Source organism: Equus przewalskii, chromosome 14, assembly GCF_037783145.1.
Source record: "Equus przewalskii isolate Varuska chromosome 14, EquPr2, whole genome shotgun sequence".
Classification (NCBI taxonomy): domain Eukaryota; kingdom Metazoa; phylum Chordata; class Mammalia; order Perissodactyla; family Equidae; genus Equus; species Equus przewalskii.
In genome coordinates, this window is record NC_091844.1 from 53,142,878 (window position 1) to 53,169,029 (window position 26,152).

General features: G+C 44.8%; 1 long non-coding RNA gene across 1 annotated transcript; it reads right to left on the bottom strand.

Moving 5' to 3' along the window:
* Nucleotides 1-297: 297 nt before the first annotated feature.
* Nucleotides 298-19,825, bottom strand: LOC139075573 (uncharacterized). The gene is made up of 3 exons (XR_011526108.1): nucleotides 19,642-19,825; nucleotides 1,850-1,957; nucleotides 298-1,164 (listed from the first exon to the last, which is right to left on the bottom strand). It is a non-coding gene; the product is annotated as an uncharacterized lncRNA (long non-coding RNA).
* Nucleotides 19,826-26,152: the final 6,327 nt, after the last annotated feature.

Here is a 26,152-nt window from a genome sequence, read left to right on the forward strand (position 1 = left end):
CTAAATGCCACTGAACTGTACACTTAAAATACTTAAAATGGTAAATTTTATGTTATGTATATTTTACCACAATAAATTTTTTGATTAAAAAAAGAAAAAAAAATTTAAAATCTCCCCCCCTTACTGGACCATGAGCATCTTAGGGGCAGAGACTATTTCTGTTCTGCTGCCCTCCACTGTGTCATTATCATCTACATGGTACCTGGCACATGGTAGGGCCTCAATAAACTTTCTTTGCCTGAAGGAATGAATGAATGGTATCTTAGGATTTAGTGACAAGACTGGGGTCATTCTATTGATAACTTTCACGAGTTTATACATATCCCTTCTATGAGAAATACAGCATTCTACACACAGTAGGCGCCTAATACACGTCAGTAGATGGTGACAACAATGAACACGAGGTTGAAAAGTCCGTCCCCCAAATCTCAAAGCCAAATGAACAGAACAAGATATATGAATAGGGCTAAGTTTAACAGTATCTTTTTAAAAAACTTTCTTTCACGAGAGGGCTAGTAACTTGTACTTCATATTTTGTTCAAGGATTTAGTTGCCATAACATAATGATAACTTGGAAATTTGACATGTGATGTGGGAAGTTTGGGGTGGCTGGTTCACTGGTTGCATCTCCTGAGAAAATTCTCAAACTAGGAAAAAACACTCTGACAGTGACACACAAAGGCTGGTACTTATAATTACTGTCCTCAGTGTTTAGGGGAAAGAAGTTTTAATTATGGGCTGAAGAACAGATGTCAAATCCCCAGCCATCCTTCTGCCGTTTACTGTTTGTTATGTCACCCTGGAGCCCGTCCATCCCGGCAGCAATTTTCATGGGAAGCATCAGTGTGTGGCCAGAAGTGCATGGTGATGGATGGGCTCACGTGAGGAGAGCTGGAAGGCTGGGCCTCGGGCTTCCGTTGGCTCTGGCCTTCTTTGCTTCTTTGGTCACTTTGTTCCCCTTCCCCCACAGCCCTCCTCCATCACTTTCATCTTCCCCTACAGAGCTGGATTTTCACAAGAAATGTGGACTCTCATTTCAGTTCCTGCAGCACTGGCTCGTCAAATACAGAAGAGAAGGCTGCAGAAACACCTCTGCTCAGGATGTCCGTGTTGTCCATGCCACCCATGGGTAGCGAGAATTCTAAGAAGGGAGAGGGCCATCTCCTGGACAGCAGAGGGAAGAGGTGAGTGGCTTTCTTGGTCTTTTCACTTGGCACCCCAGGAGAGAACCCTTTAGCCATCCTGACCTTGTCCAGTCATTCCAGTGCTTCCTGGGGCTCTTCCCAGGTTTGCTGGCTGGCTCAGCCATTTCCACCAGCAGACCTGATCACCCATCTCCCTTACTCTTCTGAACTAAGCATGGATAATTCCCCTTCCATTTTATTTAAACTAAGATAATGCTGGGATTTTGCAGAAGGAACTTTGCCAGAAATCTAAGGAAAAACCCAAACATTTGGAACAGTTTCCTAAGCCTGGTGGACTTCATTAGTCAAGATCCCTGGTCCTTCTCCTGTTCCTATTTAACTCAGTTCCTAGACCAGCTACACAAAGCCCTAACCTGATAGGCACATGTTAGCTTTAGTAGATACAGCCGGTTTCCAGAATGGCTATCCCATTTTCCACTCCCATAGCAGTGAGGAGAGTCCCATGGCTCAAGATGCTGGCCCTCCTCTGTTGTTGCCTGTCTTTTTTATTTCACTCCCTTTGGTGGGTATGTATTAGTATCAAGTTGTAATTTTAATTTATATTTCCCTGAAGAAAAGCATGTGGAGCACCTTTGCTTGTATTTCTGAGACATTAGATTATCCTCTTTTGTAAAGTGCATTTCAAGTTTTTTGCACAGTTTTACCTGGAGATAAGCCCTTTGTCAGCTATAGCTATTTTAAAAATCTTCTGCTCGTCCGCAGCTTGCCTCTGTTCTCTTACGCTTCACACTCAGATGGCCAATGACGTCTTCCTGTAATATAAAACCGAGAGTTAGAAAGACTGACTCTACAGTACGGCCAGCTGCTTTTACTTGATTGCATTTCCAAATCACTTTTCAGAAAGTCAATAATATTTATAATTCAGCACCACAGAAGGTGCCCTTGTGCCCCCTCTCAATCAATACCCCCCTGAAAAAGTAAATTCTATCCTGACCTCTATCACCATAGATTTGTTTTGCCTGTTCTTGACTTTCACATGAATGGCATCATACAGTGTGTACTCTTTGTGTCTGGCTCCCTTTGCTCTACATTATGTCTGTGAGATTCCTTCACTTTGTGTGTTGCAATAGTTTGCTCTTTTTCATTGCTATATGATATTCCAGTTTATAAATATACTGCAGTTTGGATTGTTTCCACATTGGTGCTACAATGAATAAAGTTGATATATAGTCATGTAAATTTATATAATATTTATATTTATAAACATGTAAAATACATGAAGCTATATTCTTGTATGTCTTTTGATGGCCAAATGCAATCTTGGGCCTATACCTAGGAATGGAGTTGCTGGGTCCTAGGGTATGAATGGTGCTTTTATTTAAGTAGATACTGCAAGTTTTCCAAAGTGGTTGTACCAGTGTATATTCCCACACACAGCGTATGAGAATTTCAGTTGTTCCACTTCCTCTCTAACACTTGGTATTGTCAATGTTGTTGTTTTTAATTTGGGCCCTTCAGCAATGTGTATATCTCAGCGAAGTTTTAATTTGCATTTTTCTGATGACTAATGACATGAGCACCTTTTCATAAGCTTTTTGGCCACTTGGATGTCTTCTTTTGTGAAGTGTCTGTTGAGTCTTTTGTACATTCATAAACTTTGGTTTGTTTGTATTTTTCTTATTGATTTGTCAGAGTTCTTTATATATTCTAGATATGAATCCTTTGTCAGATATAAGTGTTGCGAATATATTTCTCACAGTCTGTGGTTTGCCTTTTCATTCTCTTAATGATGTCTTTGATGAATGGAAGTTCTTAATCTGAATCAAGTGCAATTTATCAATTGTTTCTTTGCCTTCAGGGAGACACTCTGCCTTGGGTTCCCTCTCTGCTCTTGGCTCCCAGGCTGCAGGCTGTTCTGTCTTGACCTGCAGGTCCCTACCCTCCCCTTCCCACAGATCCCTTCTGCTCTGTTGCTGTCAATTCCCTGGATGGAGGCTGAAGCTGTTACTCTTCTTTGGATAACCAGAATCTCTCTTTTTCTGTTTCATGCCTGGACTTATTTCTTCTGTGGCCATAGATCTTGATGGCTGGAACTATGCATCCTCCCAGGGGACTCCCTGTCTGTTATCAGCAGTCAGTACTCCTTCCCTAGCTTCCTCTGCATTTCATGGTCCAGTCTGAGCCCCACCCTGGGCTCACTTACCAAGCAGAGGTGATGCACTCATCCTTATGAAGTCCTTCCTGGCTCTGGCTACATACCCTGCTACTTTGACAGGTGACCTTTGACACCCTTCAGTTTTCTCTCATCAAGGGAACACTTCTCAGGATCTCCATTCTACGGGATTACAACAGAAAGTTACTTATCACCTCAGGACCAAGATCTAACATCACAGGCTCAACATTTAAACTTCAAATTTAAGCCCAGCATAATCCAACCAAAACTGATTCAAATGGCTATGAGCATCTCATTGCATATCTCGAAAGGGCCACTAGAACTGCCCCTCTTCCTCCTTCTAAGGAGTTCTCCACTGGGAAGCGAAGTGATTTGGAAATGCAATCAAGTAAAAGCAGAAGTCCATAAACTTGGAAGAGAAAAAATTACATCTTCATTTCTACAAAACTCTATTTGAAAATTAGCATTTCTTTTCATTATGAATGCAGACAACAGACTACAACCTTAGCAGTGCCTGTACTGTGTCACCAAGAGCAATCCCAGATACCTCCACATCACATTGGAGTTGTTGACAATATTTTGAATTATCATTCACACTTGTCACTATTTCAGTATTACAGAAGTTAGTAGACCCACCACTAGATCTTGCATTTAACGTGTTAAAAAAAGAAGCAAATATAATACTATCTCACAAATTTGTTTCTTAAAAATATTCTGATAATTTTATTTCAACGTAATTCATGCCCTTAAAAATATTATTCTGAGAAGGAACCCATAGGATTTACAAAACTGCAGAAAGGGTCCCAGGAATGATAAAGGTGAAAAAGCTCCTGTGGATGAGAGATTCTCTTAAACCCCTAGCAACTTAAAGTCACACGGTCACCAGCAGCTGTGCTTCCGGATTGGGTGGTGCCTACTGTCTGCACCATCCTCGTTAACATGTTGCTTTGGGGGTGGGAGTCGGAGAAGCTCAAGGGGCCCAGGCATGTGGCTCCACTTTTCTCTGGATTCTGGCATTCCAGGGATTCTGAAAGAACAGGGCATCTCTTCTGCAGGTCAGAGGAAATGGGTAGCTATCCAGCTAAATAGATTTCACGCTTGACTTCAGGGGAATAGCCCAAATGATGATCTGTTTGGGAGAGTAAATTAAAGAGGTAAGCGGGCATGCTGGTTTTATTTGGTTTAACTTTTGCTAGTCTAGTTGCTCCCCTAAGCATTTCGAAAGAAGAATATAGGTTGTCAGACCGCTTTTCCCAGCATTGCTCTCTCTCCCACCCCTCAATTCAAATTTTGGCCAAACCCTGCTTTTCAGGAGGCACTGACCTTGGATTAGCTTGAAGGGAAGGATCTCTTCTCTCTGCAGGCCAATTGAAACATGACAATTTCTTTTCTCACAACTCCGTATACTGAGTCCTGATTTCACTCACTCCTCCCATCCTTATCTCTCCTAATCACTAGCCTTCCTTGCATTTCGTGGACCAGAATGCTCATGAAGAAGAGGTATCTTCCCTTCCTAGGAACAATGCTTCTATATTCTCATTTGATGTTGAATAAAATGTAAAATGGGAGCGGTTTGGTAACATGATGTGTGAGTCCATTTTCTTGACTCATGCCTTGAAGAACCAGCAAGATTTCCAGGTCCTTAAAATTGAAGACGGATGCTTCATATTGCTATCTAAAAATCCTTAAACAGCATATTTCGCTTTGACTCCCCCCACCCCTATCCTGTACCTTCCACCCTCCTAATGCATCCTAACCTTCCATTTCATCATACAAGCCACTGGAATGGTTGTGAGTGGGATGAAAGACACTTCCATTGACACCTTTGTCTCCTGCAAAGAATGGTGTTGACATGGCTACAACCACCTTCTCCTCCCTTCTCCCCATTAAAGTCACTTATTTTGAATGTTTGTGTTATTTTCAAAGAAAAGAGACTGTAGCAGACTCTGCTCATGACATTCTTCCAAGGAGCTGTAAGTTCTCTATAAAAAGCTAAGCTGTCATTTTTTGTTATCAGGACTACTAGCCAAATTGTTGAAGTTGACAGACTTTTATTAGTTGTTTTTGCAATACCCTGTCTTACTATGGAGACAAATGGGGGAACTCTGCTTTCACACTGGCTTTGTTTTAAAGTTCTTAGATGTGTAACACAAATGAATGGTTTTGAGCTGTTTCCAACCTGTAGTGATGGGTGTCAGTTTCTTGGACACTACTCTGAAATCTGGGACTCTGAGCAGTGTTGTAATGATTGAAGGCAAGCCGTCCTGGACTGAGCAGTGGACTCTGGGTCAGGACCAGAACTCAGCAGTTCTAGTGCTGACCCTTCCTCTAACTAATGTGTGACCTTGGGTAGGTCCTTTAATGTTTTTGGTCCCCAGTCAACTCATCTATAAACGAGAGAGGAGGCCTAGATGAGATCTATGTGCCTTCCAGCTCTGCCATTTTATTATTCTAATAAATGAATCACAAAATAGTCACACAAACATCCCAATTAGAGCAATCAAGAAAAATAACTGTGATTCTGTTTTATATGGTATTAAAGATTCCCTTTTGACTTTTGAGTCTCTTAACGACTAAATGTGTGTACCCCTGAAACTACTGGATCCCTGTAAACTATTTTTTAAAATTGATTTTGGGCCAGTAAGAAATCCCGTGTCTTATTATCCAGGTCTCAGATTCTGAGTTATGAGAAGCTCTATTTAAAATGGTATGTTTTTCTTGCAGCAATTGTTAAGTGGTCAGATTTTATGATGTTTTAACATTCATTGCCATTCATTATCTAAACACTCTTCTATAATCCAGTGAGTGTGTGAGGTTAATAAGTAGAATGGAATTCATTCCGGGTTTGATTTCATCTGCTGATTCTAGTGGAAGGCCTCTCTCATATCACTTCCTTCTTTCTCAACATGGTTAAGGCAATGAGACTTGGAAAAGCTCAGACTCTGCTCATGGTCTTAAATCTCTGTAACTTCGGGGAAGGAAAAAATGTGGCTCTGTGTCCTCATCCCCAAGTTTAACAACTGTAAAGCATGGTGGCATTTCACATGAAGAGAAATCTATTCATCGTCATTCTATTTTTTTTTAAAGTTTTATTTTTTATTTTTTCTCCCCAAAGCCCCCCCGGTACATAGTTGTATATTTTAGTTGTGGGTCCTTCTAGTTCTGGCATGTGGGACGCTGCCTCAGCGTGGTTTGATGAGCAGTGCCATGTCCGCTCCCAGGATTCGAACTGACGAAACACTGGGCCGCCTGCAGCGGAGCGCACGAACTTAACCACTCGGCCACGGGGCCAGGCCCCATTGTCACTCTATTTTTTGAGTGATTAAAATATTCACCATATTGCTTTCTTACTTTTCAAATACAGGATTTTCCCCCCTGTATAATGCTCATAAGACCTAATCATGTTTTAATGTTATATTCCATTTATTTGTTTGATTTTATAATGCTCCAAGAAAGAATAACGGGGGAAAATGGCTTCAGAGTGCACAATGACATTTCACAGTCCAGCTGCATCTCAGGCGAAGGCAGCCCTGATCAAGCCGCTACTGAACGCAACACTTCGCCCGTTTAAGATTATGGGGTGCCACTGACCGATCCTTGGAAGGCTGTGTCCTTTTCGTCAAGTCATTCCCCCATTGAACAAGGCTCTCTCTCCCCTACCTTCCCATTTCTGGCTCCACCACCACCACTCCCTCCTGAGTTCACACTAACACTTGTACTTGGACTACATTTTCCAAAACATATACTTAGAGTTTCGTTTACTGATTGCTTTGCTGCACTCCAAATGGCCCAGCATTTTGTCGATGAAAGAGTGTAAATCATGCCTTACGTGGGATACAGTAGGATGTGATGTTTAGAGAAAGGAAAATATGCTTCCTTATAGAAGCACCAGGCACTAAACCATCTGGATTGGAGAGAAAAATTTCAGTCATTTATCCTGATGTTTTGTCTACATAGTACCAAACATCTGGAACCTGGGTGACAGACTGAATTTTTCACTTCACATCCAGATGTTTTTGTATTATGCTGAAATAACCCAAAGAAGTCAGCTACATTTTTAAGAATTGAAATAGTAAAAGCATAAAAGTTATACTAATTTCATTTATTAAGTTTTGAGATAGAAAAGATGAATGAAATAGAAGCAAACTTCTGGTTGGTTCTTTATGTAATATGCTAGTTTTTTTAAAAAGCCATATGTTTTGTAATTCAACTATAAGAAATAAAAGAATTATGAAGGAATATCCCCAGAAATAGTCTGTCACTAAAAATATAACGATTTGGATTGTTGTTCAACAGTTGAAATGCTCAGATCCTGCAAATTCAGGTAAGACTTGGTCAGTTAAAAGATAAGAAATCACTCTCAAAAATAGTAGCTTAACAGCTTAAGAAATGAAAGTTTCACTCCAAGAGACTCTCTGGGAGTACACTTATTCCTTGCACGCAAATGGGAAGGCATGGTCAATAGGTTATCAAGGTTTTCCAAGGAGACTTCACAGACTTTTAAGAGATGCGTTTCTGAGAAGTACTTTTAATAGTTCAAAATGGAAAATCAGATTCCAACCACTGGAGCCACCTTGAACATCTGTCACAAGAACACGAGCAGAAAGGAAAGTTTAAACATTCCGCAACACAACCATTTGAAAAACAAAAATTGTGTTCTTTTGAGAATTTCTCTCGTTCTGTCTCACATTAAATGGAGTTGGGTCTAATACTTATTAGAAGACATATTTAGAACATACATCTTATATTAGAGGACATGGCATTTAATCTAGCTCTCAACTGCCAACAGGCTTTGTGGGCATTTCTATGCCATGAAATTTCCAATATATTTTTCATTATTTCCACAAAGGCATATAGAGTGTGCACATGACACATAGCTGTACTGTTGAGCTGAACTGGCCTGGTGCAGCGTTTTTGCTGACTCAGCACATGGTTTCTCTTTTCCAGATTACTAAAACAACTTTCCTCTGGACTAAAGGCTTTGCAGAAAGCAGCGGGCAATAGAAATACAGAGGGGCCTTATTGTCACCCTGATTATACCAAGTCTGAAGGCAAATGCAAAATCAGGCCCAATTTTTCCAGCTTTAGAGAATAAAAAAGATTCCCCTTGCCTGTCCCCCACCCCTGGCACCCGTGGGAGTCATATTTACTTGGAATACAGCTTGTTTTTCACCCATCAATTTGTACCAGGCCTCTTCCCCTTGGGGTAAGACTCTGATGCAGGTTGCCTTGCTTTTTTTATGCTTTGTGTGGAGTATTTTAAGCAAGGCAGGTCAATCTCGGTTTTATGGTCTAGCACCAGCAAACATTTAAGAGCTGTACACTGAGGAAGCCGCACATCCTAGACATTGCATAGACACTAGTAGGGCCGGGGGTGACCTGGGGTCACAGCACTTGTCCACTTTCTCTGCCTGATTGATTCAGTGCTGGAGCCTCCAGACAGTTAGGGTTGTGAATGCATGCGGACCACAACCTACAGGCTAAACCGCCATGGGCGGTTTTTATACACATCGACCGTTCTCAAAGTTCGGTTCTGTTCCCTGACACATTCAGCAGTCTGGCGCGTTGGGAATCGCTGGCTCCAGGGTAGCACGTGGAACAGGGTCAGGAAGAACACTGTGAACCTCCGGTCTCCCCAAAGCCCCCCACTTCCCCCACCTTTAGCCTCCCCCACGACCAACTCGCTAATCAATGCAAATGTCGTAGGAGGCCAGGCCCGCAATTGGCATTCCAGAGAGCACAGACCACCAGCCGAGCTTTAAATAAGTGCAGATGTGACGGGCAGGAGAGCCAGGGAGGGCCGCCTCTCCGTCCCGCACCTCCCTCCGCGCGCAGGCCGGTGCACACCGCCCCGGGCCCTGGCTGTGTGCACAAGGCGCCCGCGGCGGCTGCGGGGAGTATGTCCGGGGGGAATGGGGTGCGCACCAAGTAACAGGAGAGGGAACGGAGGCCCCCGAGTTCGAGGGCAGCGCGGGAATGGTGTGAGCCCCGTCGTCCATAACTTCCTCGGCCCCACTGCTTCTTCCCTAAAGTGGCTGGAGAGTAACACACCCTCGTCGCCAGCCGGGGCTTCCAAGGGCCCGACTGCCGGGCCGTGGTCGGGAAATCCCGAACCTGGCCGGCCCGGACCGCTGAGGAGGCTTCGCTCTTCCACCGGAGGGATGCGCTCCTGCCCGCGATACCCCAAAGTCTGCATCTTCTCCCCTGCTTATCCCCACCCCACCCCACGCGGAAATTCACCTTCCCGTCCCAACCCCAGCCCAGCTCCAGAGCGCAGAGCTGGGCGCCGAGACCAAAGGGCGCTGTTGGAGACGTCCCGGTCTGCGGGCCGCAGTGTGCGGTCCGGAGAGGGCGGGCGGAGGCAAAGGGAGAGGTCAACCCCAGGCCAGTCCCCAAACCCGGGTTAAGGTCGAGGGGCGCTTCCCTGGGGCGGGATTCGGCCCGCAAGCTCAAGGCGCGGGGCAGCTCATCTCCGCAAAGAGCCGGCGCAAGTAGTGACCCGCAGGCCCCGCTGTAGCCGGACTCCAGCCTCCGCGTCTAAAGGGCTTAGAGGAAAACAGACGAAAGAGACAAGAGAAAAAACGGAGCCTCGCGCAGTCTTTGGTGTTTCGTCTGCCCTGAGCCTGGTTCGAATTTATTCACGAGCATCCCCTCAACTCCCCTGTCTCGGGGCAGCTCCACTAACCCCGTACGGTCCCGGGGCTCCCAGCCCGCGAGGCCACCGTAACCTACGGTCTCGTCCTCTAACCCAGGCCCTTGGGGTCCGAGCAAACCCCCTTTCACCTATCCCCGCTTGTCACCGCGGGCACCACTCCCGTGCCCCTGGAGGGTGGCGGTAGTCAGAGCTGTCCACCTCCGCGGCCCGACGAGGCGCCCAGACCCCACAGCACCCTCGCCCCAGGGACCCCACCCCAGGCCCGGTGCATTCCGGTCTCCCCGCGCCCCGCCGCTGCGGGAGCGGCTCCCCTCGGAAACCTGCCGGCGGGAGGGGCCGGCCGCCGCGCCTGGTGCAGGCCCTCCTCCGCAGAGCGGCCCTGCCGCCCAGCCCGGTCGCCCCGGGCCTTCGATCGGCCTCCAGACACCCGTTTAGGGGGCTCTCTTTACCCGGCGCCCCAGCGCCTCTGGACACCCCGTCGGCCGCGGGCACGCTCGGCAGGACGCCGCGCAGAGACCGCCTGCTGGAGCCCCGGGGCTGCGAGCGTTATCCCGCGCCGCCGGCCGGCCCGGGCGTCCCTCCCTCCCCGCCCGGCGCGGCGCGAAGGGCTCCGGGCGGGAACCGCCGGTACCAGAGGGCACCGCACCCTCCGCGCGGCAGCCCCACAGCGCCCGGAGCCACGTGCACCGACCAGGCGCCGCACCCGGCCGGGGTCCCAGCTGTCCCCGGAGCCGGAAGGAGCCTCCGCGCCGCCACCCAGGGTGCGCGCCGCCGCCGCCAGCCTGCCGCGCCCGCCGGCACCTGCACCCGCCTCTGCCGCTTGCCTTTCCATCCGCGCGTAGAAATGCCTCGAACTTTAAAAAAAGTGTGTTTTTCAGAGTCAGGCACGAAAGAAATGAGGGGAATACGACAATGCGAGCGCCAAGGCACAGAAACGCCAGCCGGCCCAGAGCGACCTTGCTTGGAGCAGAGACTCTTACCGAGCGGGAGAGGCAGCAGCGACGGGTGTGCGGAAAGGGGAGCGATTCGTAAAAGAGAGAGTGATGAACACCTTCGAGTTATATCGAAAACCTATCCAAACCCTTAATTTCTGTTTGTGGACCTGGCCTAAGTGAAATGCCAATTGTAAGCAAAACCAAAAACTTGCATTTATTGATGCAAGTCCTGTTAAAAGAGGCCAACGGGAGTACGAGGCACATGGCAATTAAGTTGCTAGGTGATGCAGCTACTATACTATACGTTACGGAGACGTTCTAAAGAGTTTTTCTATTATATTTTAAAGTGCAAAATTAGCTAATCAACTTTCCCAAGAGTAAACAATCCCAGATAATATGGTTACTTTCCTAATGTAAAAATTCTTGGTGACGTGTCACCTAAAACAGTACTCACAAGGTTTCCGATTGTGTCACGTAAACAGCGGAATATAACCAGGCTAAAGAACTAAGACCCCTTATGTAAATACCTGATTCCGTCATTCAAAAATAGTTGTTGGTTTGTGTAGTAAATCTAAATAACAGGGCCAAGTTTAGCTACCCTTTCATGAATATCTCAGCTTTCCTCCGACCCCAAGGAAGACAAACTCCAATGTCAGTATTTTGTTCTTTAGAGGGAATAAATTGTCCTTTCATCCGCCTGAGGTGCTCAGGAATGAGATGTGCTATCCATTCACATGAGGATATTTTGGAAGATGGTGCAGGTGTGGGCTGACTTAAATTACTCGCTTTTGTGTTTTTCTAAAAGGTCAAATGCAGGATCTGGTTTTCGGGAAGGCAGAGAGAATACGATTTCCTGACATGAGTTAAAATGCCCATGTGCCCAGCCTCAGAGGGAGGAGATAATACAGACCTGATAAGGCATTTAGCTGATGTACCCTGAAAAATGATGTGCCTATCAGCATGCATATCATCAATCAAAAATTATTTAATATTTGCTTTCAATTAACCAAATGACTCCACCATTTGGAGAGTTTTCACAAATAAGCGATTAGTAAAATGATCAGTAAAATCTTCCACACTCTCTCATTCATTTAATGGTAAATGATTGAGCAGTACTTTAACTAGTAGGAATATTTAGTAGTTTGGGAATTAGTGCTGCAGTTAAAAATAGAATGCAAGAATTTCACAGTTAAATTTTCTAAACTAGTAGAAAATATTAACAGAATTACTCAAGGGTTTTTTTTTTTTTTAATCATTTTGGAACAAAGACTAAATTTAGGAAACAAATCAGAACAGCTCTAACATCTGAAGACATAAGCAAGTTGAGCATATGGTTTCTGGAATGATTTTCTATATAAAATAGCTTAGTGGCCTTAAAAAAAACTCTGCTTAATTAAACGCATAAAATTGGCCATATTAGGATTTTTTTTGTCTTATATAACTAGAATTCCTTGCATACCAATATAGGAAACTAACAGCTAACTTGGCTATATTCCCTAAGTATCAGTAATTTAAATGAATATAATTGACCTTATTAAGATGAATCATAGGACATAAAAGCTAGTGAGGAAAACTCTTTATATACAATTATGCAGATCAGTAATAGTTTTTAAGTCACTAATAACTACACATAAATTTTCTGGGTTGAGGGAGAGACTGTAAATCTATCTTGTATAATTTTCTAGCCATCTTTTAATATGAGATAAATTATAGCATATAAACATCCTTGGGATCTGTTTTACTATAAGGAAATAATTTCCTTTGCTGTCAGAGATACCCATGAGGGCAAACTTTTATTATATATTTGAGAGCTGTTAAATCTGATAATTAAACACATAATTTCAAACCATTTCTCAGAAGAGTTCTCAGACTATTAATAGTATTTTATTTCTGAGAGATGCATTTAAAAATACAAAATTAGTGGCATTAATATTGGATTTTCTCAACTAAGAATCTGTACATAGAACAGGAAATATGTGCAAATAAAAACTAAGGATCAAGGTCCAGGTAAAGAAGGACGTTAAAAATTATGCACGGCAGAAAAATAAGCTATTTTCCGAACAATTCTTGCAGTGTTTTCTCTCTTAAGGTCTGCCCTTTACAATGATGAAACTGTTCAGGGATCTGCTCCCCAACTTCGCACAACTGCAGCTGTGTGTATGTGTTGTGTGTGCGTGCGTGTGTGTGTGTGTGTGTGTGTGTGTGTTTTCAATCTCCATCTGCCTTTGCAGGGCAAAGAAATAAAGGAAGAAGGAAAATCTTGAGCTACTCTGACACACATAAAGACTTATAGTTTATTAATCGGAGAATTTAGCTTATCCCCTCCGCTATTCATCTGAAATTAATTAAGTGTGTAGAATTACAAGGTGGGTGTATCTGAGACAGCAGGCCCTACCCGGACTAATCAAAAGGGCACATGTTGAATGAGCACAATTTAGTTAAGGTTAATCCAGTGAAGATGATACCTCCCTGGTCTTAATTACTCTAGGTGATAGATGGTGGAATGGGAAAATAGGAAGGAAGGGAAATTCAGTCCTACTGAATACCAGGATTTTCTAATTTAATTTAGCTCTCTGTTTTCACAGAAGCAAACAGTTTCCATTCAGAGGGCAGGACCACACTCTTTGGGTTCCTGTTTAAGGTGGGTAAAAGAAAAAAGTAATTGCACGCGTATTTTAAGAAAAATAAATGGAAAACAAATATGTAGCTTTCAAAGGTGTTGGTGATAATGTGCCTTTCCTTACAGACATGTCAGTTCAGAATTTTATTACAGCTCAGTGAATTCTTTGTGATTTCTGCTGGGGGTTGGTTGCTTTTTTGAACTTTCTTCTGAGTGCCGAGAGACGGTCAACGTGCTGAAATCAGTAGAGACATTTCTGTACCTACAAGACTTCATTAATGAAACGAACACATATGTATTGTTAAAAACAATATGCTTTAAACTATTAATAAGTACACAGCTAACCACTATGGATGAATTGCACAAACATAATGTTGAGCAAAAGAAGCAGATGCAAGAATACACACATTATGATTCCATTTAAATAAAGCTCAAAAACAGACAACACAGATCTATAGTGTTACCAGTCAGGATACTGATTACCCTCAGGGGAGCGGTCTGCAACTGGAACGTGGAACAAGAGGGGCTTCTGGGGACGATGACAATGTTCTCTTTCTCAAGTTGGGTCCTGGTTACACAGGTGTGTCCACTTTATGACAACTGATGGAGCTTATGAATTTGTGAACTTACGATTTGCACATTTTTCTGTATATACATTTTATTTCAATAAAACATTTACTTTACAAAATGAAAATGAATAAGAGAAAACATTACTAAGAAGTAAGGGAATGAGATAGTAGGACAACACATTTTTTAAAGAGGGGTGAGGGCTGAGTGTATAATTCCAGAAGAGAGAAAATGCATCAAAATATCTAGCAAAATATTATTAACAAAGTCTTAATGTGTTCACTTTGCCACCTTAATATCTACACACCCACAAACAGATTATTCCTCAGTATCCAGACCTCACCAAATATCTGGATCTTTCTTGTTTCTTTTGCATGTTACAGTCGAAGTCTGATTAAGGGGTTCAAGAACCTTATTCTTTGTCACTGTTTAAAATGCAGCCCTCCCCCCCCCAAAAAAAGCTCATTTTCTCCTTGCACATGCATTAAAAAATCATCAGATGATTTCCTCGTTCTCAGTTTTGTGATGTATTTTCTGTTCAAGAGGGGGTATCTGTTTCTGATTTATTAGCATTTGATCCCCTAGTTTCCTGCCATTGATCAAGCCTAATACTTAACTCAGCTGATGAGTTTTATATGAAAACTGATATTTCAGGAAGACAGAAGGTTGAACCCATTTTTAATAGTTTTTTGCCTTCATCTCTTTCAGAGTTTGACATGCACGGGAGACACCTAGCAAAGCCCAAAACTGTATTTATTTTTCACCACATCTCCCTGGTATAAAACTTTTTGAAAGTAAAATACATATTTATCAGTAGAAGAGATGTTTGTCCAGTGTCATTCACATCCTGTCAACTGTATATACATTTACACCCTCTCTCCAAAACATGCCTTCACCCCACCGCTGTCCGCCATTCAATCTCCAGCAAAGTCATGGGGAATGAGGTCAACTCCTTGGACACATCTGTATTTGATCAGTTTGCACAAAATGGGGGCCTTCCTAACGCTGGACTTCCCCGACGTCCGCCACGACAATAGTTGATTCACCCCCGCTGCCTGAGCCTCCCTCAGGAAACTTTTTTTTCTCTAAGACTATACAATACCCAGACTAAATTCGAGTCTAAGGAGCCTAGGGCATTTCAGTTCCTCTCCTTCCAAGCTGGCAGCACCGTGGCGGAGAATTTCCCTTCTTCACCTGGGAAGATGTTGTTCTAGTTCTTGCTAAAGCTGGGATGGTTTGTGGTCCTTGATCCATTTCAGGACTGGGAAAGAGTAGCAAATAGAACCTGATCAGAAAGTCATCAACATGTTGACAGTATTTCAACCGTTCTAGACCCTGATAGGGTCGGTTCTGTGCTCCCAGGTGCACATCCATGGAGGATTAGCATTTGCCTCTGTGTGTATGTGAGTGTGTGTCTGTTTTTTCTCTCTTTTTTTTTCCCCCGACCCTATTTTCAGCATTGAGTTGTCAACATGTTATTCCAACAGAAAACCTAAAGGATAACTCTGAAGCCTCTTTTTTTTAAAGCGAAAAACAACTTTTAAGATAGACTGATAGCCCCGAGATGGTATTTTGTTAAGCAGATATATATTTTATTCACTTCAATAGAATGGCAATTTAAATGCGAATCAAAAATTGAGGAAAAATCTAGTGTAAACTTTTAAATTAAACATCAACCTGAAGACAGCACGGAAGAAGTTTTATTAAAGTTTGGGGCATGCTTAAATTCATTCTACTGGTAGAGCATTTAAAAAATTCCCCAGCAAGTGTTTACAAAATTTGTTTACCACATTTTAAAAATATATGGGGCTGACTGTCCTTCATTTACAAAGAGGGTGGACCAGGAGGCTGAAAAGACGAGGTAATCAGTTACCTTTCCCCTGACGCGCTTCTGAACGAGCAGGAGGCAAGAGACCCACGAGACAGTCCCCTTCTTCAGGAGCCGTCCGTCCAGTTGAGAGGACAAAGCAAAAATAGGTGAAAATGTAAATAACAGGAAAAAGCAAGAAATCTCAGACAGTCAGTAAGTGGCACAGCCACTAACGTGCAGATTATCCATCCTTTCCCCACGCTAAGCGGATCAAAACCGGTTCTTAGTTTAAGGCTGAAGGCGCTGCTTTTGGTCCCATTGCAGATCGCAATGCTGTTGCTTCTCCTTCACCCCGTCATCGGCTGTGCTGGGGTCAGACAGACCTGCATTATAATCTCAGCACTTCTGGGACCTAGGGCAAGGTACTGAGCCGCTCTGTGCCTTAGGTTCCTTCCCTGTAAATAATGGTGCCACCTCAAGGGACAGGTGGATCAATGAGACGGTGTGCGCAAAGTGCTCAAAGCAGTGTCTGGCGCATGCAGCATGCTCAGCACAGTCAGCGCTGACTGGTTCTTCCTCTTCCTGCCCTTCCGCATCCCTCCCACGTCAGCCAGTCGAGTTGTGTTTGACTCTACTGATTCAGTGTGGATGAAAAGGAATTGAAACACTTCAGTAAGCTGCTTTTTACTGCTCACTGCTTCAAGAGAACTGGCTGTCTCCAACACAACCCGACTCAACAGGGATGCAAATTTAGGGTGATTCACATCACCGTGTTTTCCCCTAAGTGCCAAATAACGTAGTGTACAAATAAAGGAACAGCTTTCTCCACCACAAAAGGATGAACTTTTAAAGGTCTTGCAATTGGTGTAGAAATCCTTCTTGGCGCCAGGGCCAATGTTTGGTCCCAAATGTCAATATGCTGGAAAGCCTGACCTTCTTGCATAGTTTTAACTGGTTTCATGCAAGTGACTCAAATGCTTTTTCCCACCTTTGTCTAGTCACACATGTTGGGCAGTTTTCTTACTCATCTCTGCTTCTGAGTCGCCTGATGGCCAAAGGACCCCATTGCCTTCTTTCTCCAGCGATCCCCCTTCTCAGGCGGGGCTTTCTCCTGTCCACATCTTCTGTGTCTGCCTCTGGCTTTTCGAGACACTGTGCATCTCCTGCACTGCCCCTGGCCATTTGCCCCCAGCAGCTTCCTTCTCCACACAGTCCAAACTACTCCTTTCTTCCTTCTTGGCCACCCAGGCCACTCTGCAGCATTAGCCTCTGTTCCCACTCTCTTTGGAATAACACCCTGGTAGTCACCTTTAGGGTTGGAAGCATTAGCCCTCTTGAGAACTCTTCTTTCAAAATCAGACTTTCCCAAGTTTCTCCCTTTGCTTTGCTCCCCAAACCCAGCTCATTGTACCCTTGACCTTTGCTCTGTCTCCCTTCTCTGGTTTTCCTGTTCATGATGCTTCTCTGTCCTTGAGTGAAAGCGGGCGCTGAGGGGAGTGAGGAAGAAGAGTAGCCTTCCTTGGTTTGTCATGTCTTCCTCCTTCTACTGATCCATTATGACAATGCTGGAGCCTGCCACAACCTCCTCCTTCAGAATCGCTTCTGGGAAATCTGCTTAACCCCACCTACCTGCCTGCCAGCACCATCTAAAAGCGTCGTACATTCCAGGTGAGTGTGTTGACACTGTCCCTTGTCCAGGTATGGAAACCCCTTTACTTTTGTGTCGTGTCTTCAGGGATGTTTCTTGACAAGAGCTGTGCCTAATTCAGTTTTTTACAGAACCGGGCGTGTTGCTGTCATTGGATTAAAAGTCCCATCCAATTCTGTTAAATCCAGTTAATTTAAAAAGTGAAGATGATTTGAGGTTGCTCTGAGCAGTAAAGAAAAAGCAGAGAGGATGCCACATCTCTGGCCCCATGATGGAAGATGAACACACATGAAAGAAACAGAGCCAGATCTGCGTGACCGAGAGAGGTACTAGGGCACCAGCCTTGGAGGGAGAAGCTCCCCTCGGGGGCGGAGTCCAGGCCTGTCTGTGTCCCAGGAGCTTTAGGGGGTGGAAAGGAGTGTTCACAATGACTCATACTTGGTGTCCAATTTACTAAGTTTTAAGCAATTGTTTTGAAAATATTCACACACTACTGAGTCACTAACAACTCAAAAACATCAACTTAACAAATTGGATTCCCCCTAACAAGTAAACATTTTTGCACACTTTTGCAATTAAAGTCTTCACAAGTCTAATGTATCAGAATCTCCTAATTGCTTTAATCACTTTAAAAAAATAAATCAACAATAATTTGATGAGACAAAACCCACCAGTTCACTTACACTAAAATCTTACAAAGGGGCTAACACCCTACATTTCAGTGTAATTTTTCTTTTTCTTTGTTTTCATTTTAATTGTTAACTTTTTAGTTCTTTGTTCTTCGCCTTGGGTATGATTTTTACTCAACTACCCTACTGAGTCAGAGTTATTTTCCAAACCAAATTAAGGTTGCACGTACAGCCTTGGAAGGTCTTGATTCAGAACAAGGAACAAGCGACTTGGGTGTGTTTCCGAGAGCAGAGTCTGGCTGGCCAGGCACTTTATTATACAGAGACTTTATTCATTACATCAGAACTGTACAAATCATAGGTTCTGACCAAACAGATACATTTTTATTGTTTTGATCTTAATCTTTCCCCCCAAATGATGCTTGCTCTGAATATCTTACCTTATCCATAGTACAGTCTCATACAAGTCAACTTTGTAACTGCCTCTTCTGGGCATCTTCTCTTCATTTTACAGCGGGTGTAAGCCTATTTTGCTATTGCTGGTGCTCAGTGAGTCCTCGTCCACTTCCATTTCAACTCAGATGTTTGGTAAATTTGGGTTACCAAAACTCTAGGGCTGCAGTATGGATGCTCCACGCTCCACTAACTAACCACGCAAACTCAGGCAGGTCACTTTCCCTGAGCTCCAGCTTCCTATCCTGGACTCCACTTCTGAAGTCCAGTCAGCTGTCACCATCTGTAATGGTTGGCTTCTCAAGTGGCAAAATGTATGTGACATACAACTAGTGCTGTAGCCTTCCGGGGAGGGTGTGACCAGTGTGAGGTGGACCTGGGGAAGTCTAGCGATGGAGTTGATGAGATAAGCGAGATTGAAGGATGGTTAGGGTCCAATCGGAAGAGAAAAAAAGAAAGGGCAGTCTAGAGAGGGGAAAAAACATGAGCAAAAGCCTTGCAGCAGGAATGAGGGGGTCTCAAAAGAAGTGGAATGCAAAATAAAAATATTCAAGAGAAACCATAGTAGTGGAGATACTACCGGAAGGGATATGCGTATTTACTAATGGTGAACCTTGGGCATATCTCTCCTGGCAGCTCTGTTATCTGTTACCTAAACATTTTTCCTACTTGTCAGTTATGTATAGGATTTCCCTTGAGGATATAAGTTCAAATCCAGACACACTTTAGCAAAAGTGTGTGTAGTCTCTCTATCTGCTTTGTGCCCGGGGTTGGAGGGGAAGGGTACCATCTGCCAGAGCCTGAGGTTTATGAGTGCAGTGACTCTGCCACCTTTCCCTCTTCTTGCTCAGCCTCTGCTCTCCGTTTCAGTTTTCTTTGCTATGAGACCAACCCCTCCAAAACACAGTGGCTTAAGACAACAATTTACTATCTTTCATGACTCTGTGGCTTAGCTGGATTCAGCCAGACAGTTTTACTCCACATGATATCAGCTGGGGTCACTCACTTGGCTGCATTCAGCTGCTAGATGGGAAGCTTCATGCGTATGTCTGGTGCCTTGGTGCTTCCCCACGCAGTCCTTCCTCCTGTTGGACTCTCTCCCAACATGGTGGTTTTAGGATGGCCAAACTTCTTACACAGCCACTGGCTTCCAAGAGGGAGGAAGCAGAAGCTGCCTTAAGAAGGCCTGCATTTGGGAGTTCCAGAATGTCATCTCCATGGCATTTTATTGTTCAAAGCAAGTCACAAGGTCAGCCCAGATGAAACAGACCTCTAGATGGGAGGAGGAGTGTGTACAGAAGAGGGTTTGGCAGTAGCCATCTTTGAGGACTATCTGCTTCATCTCCTCCCCTCTGCCTGGCTGTGCATGCAAGCTGCTGGAGGGATAAAAACAATAACAGCAGCCGGCAAATAGACCTCAGAGCCAACAGCAGTCCCCAGGCCAGGTGTTAGAATCTCCCATCTGTGAGCCACTGCAATAAATGCTGGCAGCTCTGCTCGTTTTGACTCTTCATCACACACCTTTGGTTACTACTCTGTTTCTCAAGTGTGAGTCTTTTTTTCCTCTAATTAGACCAAAAGCTCCCAGGGGCAGGACCACCTGTTCTTCTCCCCTGTGGCTAACTATATCTTGAGTCAGGCTGACAGGTTCTGAAGGAAGTTGAATTTGTATAAAGTTCCATGCATTCGTATTTCTTGAGCACTAACTGGAGGTCTGGAGTTATATCCGTGAACAAAGTGCCCGCACTCATAGAGCTTACATCATTATTGATAATGGTAATGATGACCACAATCATATCTACTACGCACTGAGCCCCTATTCTGTCTCTGCCAGATATTGGACCTGTTACTTTATGTACATTATGTCCTTAATCTCGCCAACAGCTCTGTGAAGAGAAGTTACTCTGGTCCTCTTTTACAGAAGAAGAAACCAAGACTTTAAAGAGATTATATAATTTCCCCCAGGCCAGAGTGTATCAGTGACAGAGCCAGGATCCAAATCTGAGACTATGTGTCTCTGACGTGGGGCCATGACCTCCATTCTGTTACTAGCTAGCCATGCAGAACACCGATGCTCAATGCACAGTTTTCAGTTATCCCAAGAATATCACGACATTACCAAAATAAAAATACCAGACAAGCATGTGCAGGCATGTGTGTGTGTAAGAGAAGGCAGCTGATACTGGGAAACCCAACAACCCTAACATTGTGAAGCAGTGGTTCTCAATGCGGTCCATGAGTCAAAACTATTTTCTTAACAGTATTGGACATCATTTGCCTTTTTCATTCTCTTGCTCTCACAAGTGTGCACTGGAGTTTTCTGTATACTTGTGATGTCACATCAGACTGGATGCAGAGCATGTATAAAAATCAAACTGACTTCAAATAAATTAGACGTTAAAAAAGATTTTCACAAATGAAAAGAATGCTGGGCTTCTCACTAGGTTTTTGTTGTTGTTTCTGAATATGTAGTTACTTTTCATAAAAGTATTATTTATATTAACATATAATGGGACTTACTGATATTATTTTTAAATGAATTAATAAAAAATATTTAAAAATTTTCATCAATGAAAATTATTGATAGATATAATTTATATAAACAAAAGCTAATTGGAGTCTGTGATAATTTTTAAGGGTATGAAAAGGAGTCCTGAGAACAGAGTTTGAGAATACTGCTGTTATGTGCTGCAGCTGTGGGGGAAATGTTGCAAACCTCTGGCTCAGTGGGAGAAGCTAAAGGTACAAGTCCTTTGCTAGAGTTTTGGTAAGCATTTTCAAAGATGTAAATGAGGTGAAATGAGATGCTCTGGGGGGCTGAGAGGAGGAGCCCCTTGGAACCATGAAGAACTCATTGAAAGTGGGAGTCAAGCAGGCTGTATCTCTCCCCACCCCTGCAGTCCAGAAGCCCCCCAAGAAATTCAAAGGGTGAGGCGTGCTTTGTCCGTTGCAGGTTACGGCGGCAGTCATTTGCCATGGAGACTGAAACTCCCCTTTGTGCTTGAGAGCCAACACTTTAGAAAACACCGCCCTGGCAGACAGTTGCATAGCTCTGATGGCTGGGGACCCAATATCTCCACACAGATTTGGTTCAAAAAAGAAACTAAGCAAAGCAACATCTACTCATCAGCCTTGTTCTCCCAAAGCAGCCAACAACCACCCCCCCATTTCCCTACCTCCCTTTATTACTCCCTATCTGGCCCAGATCTCTGAATAAGGACCAGGAGAACAGAGGCTTGTGAGTGGATGCTGCGAAGGAGGAAATCCATTGCTTGATCATTGTTGAACTCCCTGTCTTTTTCTCCAACATCCTGCGTTTGGGATAGACAGTCCCACTGAACAACTCGAATAGACCAAGTCACACATTTAGTTCTCCCTAAAACTTTGCCATGGTTTTGAAGATGCCAAGGAAGGTGTGAATGAAACATCTACACAAGAGGCCTGGTCTACACAGCCCAGCCTCACCATCTGACCTTCAATTAGATTAGAGGAGCAGATGACCGCAGACTGGCAGCATGCGGAACAGCCCCAGGCTAACCAGTGAGGTTTGCTAACGGGCTGTCAAGTTATGAAGCGGCTCATCCCTAAAGGTGGGCTTCTGGGCCCTGGGACAAACTATAATAAAGTGAGCCCAGGGAGAAAGGATTCAAGCCTTAGCCCCCAAGGACGAATCATTGCTTCCTATAGGAAATAGGCACATAGTTTTTTTTCCTGTCCTCTCCACGAGCACCTCTTTACCTCTCTCCTTTCCTATTCTTTGCTTGTCTCCTTCGTCTCCCACTCCTACTGCTTTCCAACACATTTCTTCCCCGCACACTCTCCCTTCCTCTTCTAGGCTTTAGGCCTGGAATCCACGGATGTGACTTGGCGTTGCCGGAGACCCCAAAGAGCAGGAGGGGCAGGAGGGGCTGCTGAGCCTGCGTCCTAATATAGAAGACAGTAGAGGGGGGTGGGGAAGAATGGGGGAGGCAGAATTAGAGGCAGCAAAGTGCCTTCAGTTTCAGAAAATAAGAAGCATGTGAATCTCATCTTGCATGGATTTTCTTTAATTTGATTAGGATAATGATGCTGTCTTTATGCAACCCCAATCATAGAGATAAATGTATCTGAATATTTAGTGTCACGCCAACCACATATTGACTTGTTGACAATGCTTGTCTAAAAGGATCTTAAAACTACAAAGTAATGTATCTCTAATGGTGGGACCCCACTCATTGAGACAGACTGGCATGAGTGACATTTGGGTAGAAGAGCTATTCCAGTCCTCTCCAGCTACGCCAAAGGGGCAACCATGGGTCCAATTATGTAAGAGGCAGCCTGTGTCCATTTCCATCTGAATGCATTTATTTGTAAATAAAATGACTTCTGGTGAGTTATGGGCTCCGACCAAGAGCTATAGGGCCTTACATTTTGCATTGGTGATCCATTTTTTAAAAACTGAGAATTGCTCCAGCAAAAGGTGACCTCTTAAGATCTTCAAGCCCTATCCATGGAAACGAGTTGTCTGGGTGACATGGCTCCATGCACAGAGGAATAGAGCAGCATCTATTCATTCATTCATGCAAAACAAATATTTAATAAGTGGGGGAAGAAGAAAGGCAATGAGGAAAGGGACCTCGGGGCTTTTGAGGGGGCTGGAGGAGGGGCGTCACCAGCTTCACAGTTAGGAGTGAGCTTCCTAGCCAGCAGGACCAGCTTTGGAACCACAACCAGTCTTTGAGAGAAGCCTCCCTGCTTTGGAGCAAAGAATGAACCCCCAGGAAAGGAGAGAATGAAAAGGAGGAGGGAAACCTGTGGGCTCGACAGTGTCAGCTCATCACTCAAAATGGTACCTCAAGAAATGTCTCCCTGGCTTTGCCTTTACAGTTTGGCAGAAAAGAGCCCTCAGAAGCTCTTCGCATGAGTATGACTCATTTCTCTCTTGAGCAGGTCGAGCAGGAGCCGTCTGCTGAGGTCTGCTGGGAGGGGAGTCAGAAAGGCCCCCCAGGCTCTCCCACTGGCCCCTCTCTGATGCTGGCTTACTCTTCTGGTAGAAGCGCTGGGTCCTAAAATACAAACCCAGCTGGGACAAGCAACAGATTAAGTCTTGAGCAGCCATTAAGTCCCAGCAGGGCCGTGGCAAGAAAGCAGCGGCTGATAAAGGAAAGGGTACCTGGTATCTGGGATCAGAAGGCTTGAATTCAAATCTCACCACTTCTTAGTGGCATGATCTGGGGCAGGCCACTGAAGCTGTTTGAGAGACAGGTATTTATTTCCCTCATCGCTGGTGAAACAGAGAGAATATCACAGGCTGATGTGAGAGTTAAGAGAGAAGATTTGTTAAATATGTTTTTCACATATAGAACACAATAACGTCAGACATTATTACGCAATTTTATCAGGGCTTTTTGTGAGTGACAGCTAGCTGGGAGAAAGTTTATCAAGAGGACTGTAGAGGAGAGAGAGGAAGAGAAGGAGTGAGCCCCCCACAGAGGGGATATGGTCAAGGCAGACTGGCTTGGGAGGGGTGCTGGGCACTTGCAAGGCACAAGAAGGTTGCGGGGAAATAGGGGAGGGGTCTTGAGGGGAGAAGTGGGCACAGAAGAAAAGCAGGGAAGATGCCCAAATCAATCAGCCAGTTTGGTGATTTGTCTGAGGCTGGGGCTCAGCTTTAGTTGCTGAAGTTCAGACTCTGGAAGATCCTTGAGAAGTGATGTGTAGAGGCCTGGGGCCTGCTCTCTGGGGCCAGGGACAGCTCCAGAAAGGGGCAGGGAAGTCATGGGACTCTCAGGCCTCCAGTCTAAGGTGGCTTTTGGAGGAAAGCTTGGGGTTTTCCCACTGCCATTCTACAGGCTGGGGTGAGGGTCTACCCTGGGCCTGCCATGGGCTGGAGAACTCTCCAGGCCCTTCTTTGGGGCCAGAGGAGCATTGGGTCAGAAGGTGCTCAGCCTGGGGCATTTGGACCAAGTGCTTTGCCCACCCGCTGGGGACCTACAGAGCAGGGTGAGGTGGGCCACAGAACCCCCATATTTAGCTCACAACTGATTAAGAAACCACTTCTAATGGAGACCTGTCTTCCAATTCTGAAAGCTTGGGCATTCTGGCTTATCCGGACTTCTGAGGCAGTCAAGGTTTTACCCAGGGAAACACATCCAGTTGTGAGGGGAGGAGGGAGGACTCAGGAAAATCGCTTTAAACTAACTTTAGACTGCCTCTTACAGCAGGGGAGTTCCGTAGGCCCCAGCTATGCTATTGCAGCCTGGAGGTTTGAAGGGCAAATCCCCCCAAACACCGGCACCGCCGCAGTAACCGCTCTCAGAGCTCGCTCCTGGGCCACGAGGCTCTTACCACATTGTAAACTATACATTTGCAAATCTCACAGCTAATCCACAGTACAGCCTGTGTGCAATCTAATATGGGTCTCAAAGCCCGGAGGCACCCTTGTGGCACAGGCAGACCCTGTCTTAAGCCTCACACTGAAAAGTACAACTGGTTAGCCAGACTGCAAAATATGTAACTTGAAGTCCCCTTGCCATGAGAACCACGTCTCTGGAATTTCCTGGCTTCGGGAGGGGTGGCGTTCAATTTCTAACCTTTGCTTTCTGTTGGTGGAGCTCTTGCATTTTATTCCTGGGGTCATTTCTGTGTTTGGTAGGGAGGCGAGGGGGCAGGGAGAAAGGAATGAAAGAGTCTCGATAGAAAAACAACGAGCCCGAGGCTGCCAGGAGCGTGCTGTGGAGCCCCATCAGGGCCTGGCGCGGTGGGCTCGTGGATGAAGCAATGCAGACAGAGGCCACGGAAGTGTTCCGTCTGCCTCGGCCCCACACGCACATTGGGACAGGTTTTCCCACAGCCCGAGAATTGTGGCAAAATGAGAACAGCTGTCATATCAGGTCAAGAACGCTGGCTTTGGGGCCAAGAAAGCTCATTTCCAGCCCTGCCTTTACCACTCGCTACTGAGGGAACTTTGGAAAATCTCTGGCTGTCTGAGCTTCAACTTCCTCCCTAGTAAATGGGGCTAAGGCACCTGGCAGAGACTTGTGAGGACTGAACAAAGTAAATGAGGGAAAGCAGGACCCCCACAAGCTCATCTAGGGACCTCTTTGGAATATCTGGGTTCAGCAACGTTTCCTCTGCAGCTTAGCCCAGGAACAAATCCAACATCCAATGAGCAGCTACATGTGCTGGCTTCCTTGCTTGGCCATGAGGGCGACACTGAGGAGGGTGAGCAAGGCCGCCATGAATGCACAATCGAGTGCAGAGGACAAGCCACCAACGTCCTCAAAGGTGACTAACATGACAAGGCATCTTTTGCTAAGAATCAGTAAATGTTGAAAAGAACTGGGAGGAGAGAAGAATGAGCATTCGATAGTAGATGATAGAGTCTTTCAGAGAGAAGAGAACCCTTCGGAATGCTTCATCCGGTTCTCTTTGACATCCTGGAATATTTCTTGCCCCCCAAACTTCTAACCAAATGTGCCCAAATTCAAAAAGTCACAGGATCCTTAATGTGAACAGTTTGAATAAACATTTCCAGA